The sequence below is a fragment of the Solanum dulcamara genome, chromosome 7 (assembly GCF_947179165.1).
Source record: "Solanum dulcamara chromosome 7, daSolDulc1.2, whole genome shotgun sequence".
NCBI lineage: Eukaryota > Viridiplantae > Streptophyta > Magnoliopsida > Solanales > Solanaceae > Solanum > Solanum dulcamara.
Window position 1 is genome coordinate 45,064,012 of NC_077243.1, and position 7,431 is coordinate 45,071,442.

General features: G+C 40.1%; 1 pseudogene; it reads left to right on the forward strand.

Annotated features, from left to right (window-relative positions):
* The first annotated feature begins 2,809 nt into the window (after nt 1–2,809).
* On the forward strand, nt 2,810–2,929 carry LOC129898009 (5S ribosomal RNA; annotated as a pseudogene).
* Nucleotides 2,930–7,431: the final 4,502 nt, after the last annotated feature.

A 7,431-nucleotide genomic window follows, 5' to 3' on the forward strand; every position in this document is an offset into this window, starting at 1 on the left:
TTTTCTCACATTTCCTCTCTATGTTTTGGCTGATTTTTTGGATACATAATGACCTAAGAGTCATTAACATATATATCCACTCTTTTTAGAAGGTGCCACATGGCAGCCCCTTGGGGTGACACGTGACAGACCCTAGGACGACACCTAGGCTCATGTGGACTATCACACACCGCCACGTGGCAGCGGGGTCCACCCCCACAAGAAGGCAGGTTATTCACCTGCTTGCTTGTCACCTGCTTGCTTGATGTGCTTGCTTGTCACCTGCTTGCTTGACTTTTGTAAGTTCGTAAACTAGTTTTTGCTCCCTCTCGTAGGTTCGTAATCTCGTCTTACTTTAAAAGCCTATGTAACCCATGCTACACAAGATTGGTACGTACTCCAATAGCTTGAGTATGTAATACTTCCAAGTTAGTACCTTACGTAGGTAAATTGAGTCCTACGACTCATTACTTGGCCTCCAATTCCTTCCGGATTCTTATGACTCTATTTCCAACCTTCTCTACTATGGGGTATCACATTCTCCCTTCGTTAGAGTCGTTTGATAGTGTCGTAGCGTATCCGGCTCACATGATAATGTCTAAGGAACTTATGGGACATTCCAAGTTTTAAAAGTGTGGGGTGTAACATCCTCCCCCCCTTTAGAACATTCGTCCTCGAATGTTAGACAAAACTTCTCTTAGCACCTTATACAAATCGTTGGGAGATTCTTTATTGTGTCCATAACACATACTCCTATCCAAGTACTTAATAAATGAGTTTCAAGAATTGGGGTTACCTGCTGACATTCGGAATAGGTGTGAATAGTTGTGTTTCATGCTCTCTTCAGTTTCCCCAATCACTCTTTTTTTGGTTTTGGTTTTTCCATCGTATCTTGACGGAAGGCACATCTTTAGTCTACAATCTTCCATTTTGCCGATCTAAGATGGCGATAGGTTTTTCCTAAAAGGATTCCATCTCCTAGACATCATCTATGGAATATACCCTGGGCGACTCGTCAGTACCCTTGCGAAGCATTCCTATCTGATGGACTGGGCGTATAGTTTTCACATAAGGTGGTAAGCTCAACTTACCAGCCACGTTGCCCACCTTATGTGTAACTTGATACAGTCTAATATATTTTGGGTTAAGTTCCCTTTTTTGGGTGACTCCGTTATGAACATCCTATCATCCATTTCAACTCTGAATGTCAATGTCTATTATCTGTATATTATTTCTGTCGATCTTGGGTTGTTAGTCAATAGTTTGCTTAATCCTGTTTGGCCTACCAGCTTAGTTTTTTCTCTAATAGGGGGACTTATACGCTCTGCCTTACAACATCTTGTAGAGGGTTATTGGATATTGGAATGGTAGCCCTTCTCGTAGGCAAATTCAATAAGTGGTAGGCGATCGTCTCAGTTACTCTTAAAGCCAACCATCTTAGTCCGCAATATATATTCTAACGTCTGATAGTATGCTCAGTCTATTCAGCAGATCGAGGGGAAAAATGGGGTACTAAGACCTACCTGTGTTCCTAATCTCTTCTTGGACTGATGTCCAAATGTTAATCTTAATTGAAGTCCTCCCATCTAAGATATTAGCTGGGGAAACCTCACGGAACCTTACTACCTCCATGTTGTATAACTCCACCTAGTATTAGTTGCATAGGTGCTCTTGATTGGAAGAAAATGTGCTGATTTATTAGCTTACTCACAATAACCCATATAGCACCCTACTCATACAGAGTACAAAATAGGTTCATAACGATGTTAATAATTTGGGAACCGTTAGCCTCTTATAGTCCTTCTCGATTCTTTTCAGAACTTTAACTGGTATTCTATCTTTTGGGTCCTTCTTCCCTTTTATTCAGATCCTTAGGGTTGGCTACTGAATAATGTTGCAGTCCCCTCATATAATGGCTCTCGCATTCGTTCTTTGCTTTGTCTAGTATGATCTAGTATAATTCCAAAAGAGTTTTGGCATAGAAACTCACTATCTTGTAGTAACCAGCTAGTTCAGTCAGTTTTACTTAAACTCTTTCACCACTTCGCTTCCCTCCGCTTGTAATCCTCTATACCCATTATCTTGTGTCGTTGTTTACCTTTACAAGATTATGAGAAGGTACAAAAAGTATCCTAGCGTTACCTCGCTAGTCCTCATGTTTAACCCTGCCTTTTTCCCCCTTATCATACACTCGATGTTAGGGTAGATCTTTGGTCCACTCGTGGACACATCTTACTCTACCCGTAGCACTAACTCCATCTCGGTAATTTGGCTTCACCTATCTTTGTATCTCTCGATAGTTAATTACAACTTGGGCTCCCTTGCCTAGGACAATAGCTGTGGGGACTCCGTAAAGTCCTACCACTCTTTTACTCTACAATTCTACACCTTCTCGGCGGAGTAGGTAACCTTTGATCGAAGGAATGGGGACTAATATTGTTGATCCACAAGTAACCTTCCCTCTAGAGTCATCTGGCGCTGGAGTGCGAAATGAGTCTTGTAGTCCTGGTCATATTGCTTCTTATCATTGGTAAATTACATCAGCTGGTACCCTTGCCTTTTGGGTTTTGTTTTTTTTTTTGCCCTCAGAGTTGGCTGCCAAGTGGTATCGAAATTCCCTCGCCCCCTAGACCATATAGTCATTCTGTGGTTTTCCTTTCATTAACTGGTTCTATGTTGAAGAGCTGTGGATTTGAGTGTGTCGTCAGTTAGCAATTATAATCCTTCTTGTTTTTCTTAGCCCTTGTTACAATTGCCTTAACGTATCTTATAATACTCTGGGTACATAATCTCATATCGTTTCTCCGTTGCTAGTTCAGATTCTTCCATCTCGCGTGATCATACCAGCACTAACGCATTAAGTTCCATCAAAATTTTAGAGTTAAGCGTGCTGAGGCGAGAGTAATATTGGAATGGGTGACCTCCCTGGGAAGTCTTCGTGTCGCGTTTCATTGTAATCCTTTCCACGATGTGCGGGCACTCAATTTAGCTCAAGATTTTCCTAAGCGTTGTCTCGCGAGTCTATATGTTTTGCCTTATCCTTTCCTCTGTTATCTTGCAACCAGTATCGGCGTAGACCTTTAGCTTCACTATGACCATGTCCCCCTTTTTTTGGTCATTCTGATTTAACTTTGCCTATTGTATTCCCCCCTTTCTGTACGCACCCATTCATTAGGGTGGGCTACTGAGTAGTGCTAAAGTTCGGTCATATAGTGACCTTTGGAGCCACTTTGATTTTTGGTTATTATTATCTAGCATAGCTTTAAAGGAATTTGACATACAAGCTCTCATATCCTCTATTCACTTTGAGTTCTTCCCATTTTCTACCACAGGAGGCTTTCTATTCCTTTGTCCTTGGTTATATATCTATCACAACATCATTTGCGACCAACTCTATAGCCAACATTTTGGCTTTTTGGTCTAGCATATTGTCATTATCCTTTGTAGAGTTTCTTGAGTCATTCGATATCCTTTCATGGTTACATTCTTTTGTTTTTATACGCAGCCGCCTTCCAGTGTTATGTCATTCAGGGTCTCGTCAAAAACTTCTTAACGTTGCCTTATATAGCATTCTGGATTCCATACAATTACTGGTGGCTTCCGGACCTTTCTAGCTTAGTTCGGCAAGATATCTTGTTGATGTTTAGATGTCCATCTCAAATATATTGCCATATTAATTGCATCCTCCTACGTTTACCAGTTTCTCATTGACTTCCCCCCTTTAGAGGGTGACTATACTTTCACCTACTTATTCCTTGCTCTATATCTCCATATCCCATCGTAATTTCATCCAATTTCTTTCCTCAATCTACTTGATACTGCATCATGTCCCCATCTATCTGCATATTTTATAACCTGACTATCCGCGTCCGGAGCCTTGATTAAATTATGAAGCGACGAGAACCTTTCATATCTAATGTGATGTCTTGTCTACTAATCCATACTTGAATAATGTGACCCAGGGAACAACTCGTCCAAGGCCACCTTCTACTTTTCCTTTTTCAAGAATTACTTAGCACCTGTAGTCGTTCCAATTCCAATTAGGCAGTGCTAGTATTCCGACGATAACTATTTAAGGTTTTCTTGAAGTAGTAGCTTTATCCCAATCTATATCCTTTGCTTCTTGGGGCGAATAGGAGTTGCGCCATTTATTCCTTAAGTTTTCCATCCTCATTCCTTAAGAGTTTCATCATTTTTGGGGCGACGTTATATACACGCGTCATTTTTTTGTATCTTAAGCTCCATGCTTTTACTGCGTTCTCAACGCAGGCTTTTAACTAAGTTAGCCTCTACCAAGGGCGCCTTATTAGCGGTATCACTTTATCCCTGTATAATTATATCACACGGTTCAATTCATATTTAAATATCCCCCTTTTAGTTCGTACATATATTTAGTTCCTGATATCTCTTTGATGTGCTTCTGTTAGAAGTTCTTTCCCCAATTAGTCAGTGGAGAACTATAAACTGTTATCATAAATCATTTTCCAACCATTGTTGGAAGAAATCAGAACCTCTTACACATCACAGTACTTCCCTTTTAATACTAGACCTACCTGGTCCCCTTCTGAGTTTATCTCAAGTTATGAACAACTCATCTAATTTACAATAGGAGCTGAGGGCTTGGTATTTTTTCAAAAAGAGTGAAACTCATTTGCGGGAAATCTTATCCTTCATCCTGAGCCCTCTGTTTATATTCCTACAGTACAAATACGGCTGGAGATACCATAGTCTGAACTTTACTACTTAAATAAGCTTTTGTTCCTCCGAAATAAAATTCTTCAAGTAAAAAGGGTGCCTCTTATCGACGACCTGAAGGGTACCTCTTACAGCTTTAGTTAAACATGGTAGGGGTACTTGGTATCAATTTTCCATACATCTCAAAAATCTATGTCCCATTCCCTTATTCTGGGAAAATTTCAGCAGAGTTTCCTCTATACTTCTTGCTATCCCACAACCTACACGCAGAAAATACCAATAATGCCTCACAGGGCCAACATACATATATATATTCAGGTCATATCACAGCCGCACAGGGCTTTCAATATCATCTCATATCGCAGCCACACAGGGCTTTCAATGTCAATAATAATATTAAAATACTAGACTTACCTCATACGTCAAACTTCAAACTGCATTTGTTGCACTTTCTATCTTCTTTCCTTTCAGGTCTCGACTTTACATTCCAATATTACTTTCATACCTTACTCAAACAAATAGATATCTTTCGTGCCTTTACTTTACTTACCTGCATGCTTCGTGACGTCCCATGTCGTCAATTACTTCCTTCGGTTGAATATCGTCCTTCTGTTAAGATTCAAGGTTAGTATAAGGAATTTTCCTATGAATCAGATCTATAGCATGATTTCAGATGTAGAAGAAAGGTAACATCCTAAATATCCTATAGCTTCTTGTTTATAGATGTGGCGCGCAACATATCGATATCCAAGACTCTACTAGACATGGTCTGCAGACACTCCAAGGACGAACTGCTTTGATACCACTTCTGTCACGACCCAACCCCGCAGGCCGCGACTGGGGTCCGACCTAGACCCCCCATACATATATCTATTAGTTGTGGTCACATGGAACTATAAATAAGACAATATCATGTAACAGATCCCCACTGGGCGATAACATTTACATATACCTGTAGCCCTTTTCATTCGTATCACAACATGACAGGGTATGCAAACCAACAAGGCTTCCATAACATAATCACATATATCATATATCAGATAGACCCAGCTAAATCACACTGACATACACAACCCACATATACATATCTGCAGACATCTAAAACTAATAATGACAATATATGGCGGGACAGGGCCCCCGCCGTACCCCTGAATAAATAAAATAATGATATACATCCATGGTTAAACTCTTCCAACTAAGTTTGAATAGAATCGTAAGCTGACAGACTCCCAAACTTGTACCAGTACCTGCGGGCATGAAATGCAGCCTCCCGAATAAAGGAGGTCAGTATGACATATATACTGAGTATGTAAAACATAACGTAACACAACTGGAAGCATATCTGAAGTAGAGAAGTAGGGGATAAAATGTCAAAATTATAAACCTGTACTTGTACTCTGTGAATCATGAAAGCATGCATGCTCAAATTATACAATATAGCCAGCCCTTTTAGGGGTTCGGTGAATCATATCTGTAGGATCATCATAGGCCCGACGCCATCACCACCTTATTGCAAGAAGGGTTGTGGACGAACGAACCTGGCCGGGACAATGCAGTGAGTTGTGGATGAACGAACCTGGCTGGGACTCGGTGAAAGAAGGGTTACGGTATACACGAGTAGAGTAGTAAGTAATGATATGCAATTTAAATCATTATCAGAGACCTAATAGAATAAGAAAGTTAAGCTTCTGTTTGAGGACCCGAGTAATGAAGTAGTCATCTCGAGTGTCCTTTAAATGCCATTATGGGCTGTCTCAAAAGTAATCTCGGGGACCCTAGACATATATTAACGTAGGGACAAATCATTTATGGAATCAAAACACATAGTCTCGTATAGTCTTTACGACTCGGAGCTCAGATCAGAGTTCCATATACCAAATATAAGCAGGTGATGCTAAGAATGGAGTTACCCCAGAGATCAAATCATATTCCACTTACCATTAAGACCAGGACATGCCCAAAAGAAGAAAGAGAATAAGCTGTATATAGTGTGTACTTTCCCTCAGGTGATATGTATATACATATTTCGTACCCGGCCCATCATGGGCTCGGTGAACCATTATGGCATCATAATCTCATTTTCGTACCAAATACGTATCAAGGGAAATGAGAGATAGTTTTCCACACACTACTATTTAACACGTAGAAGCCTTACTAGGCAATACTCAATCCTTACAGAAATTCCAATACTAAGTAGTGGATAGGGGTTATGAGGCGTACATGGAGTTTTGGGAATGGAATTATCCCCACATTCCACACAAAATTCACTTAAGGCTAAAACTTTCCAAAAGGAAAGAAAGATAGTTGTACGAACTTATACCAAAACATGCCAAGAGAAAGCTTTACATACCTCTTGTGAGTTACTCTTTATCCCGTTCGTCTCATCGTCCTCTAAAACTATTAAACATGAAATTAATATGAATATCAACTACTCTTAGATTTCCATCATCTTAGGTTGCACCTTAGTATTCATGGAATCTATTTCCTTGTTCGTCTCTTCGACTAGTTCGTTAATTAGTTAAGGCGTTAACGAAAATTGGGCAGCACCTCCCCTATAATGTGCCCTATCCAAATTTCCAATTAGATCCCTAAACACTACATCTAACCAACAAAAACAACCTGCAAGATATGTTTACACAATTCACACCAACAATATACAACATAAACTCCAAACGACTCGCTCAAAGATACGATATCAAAATAGGGTTTCTAGTTTCCATTTTGCAAAACCTTTAACCGTACGAAGCGGGGGGTCGT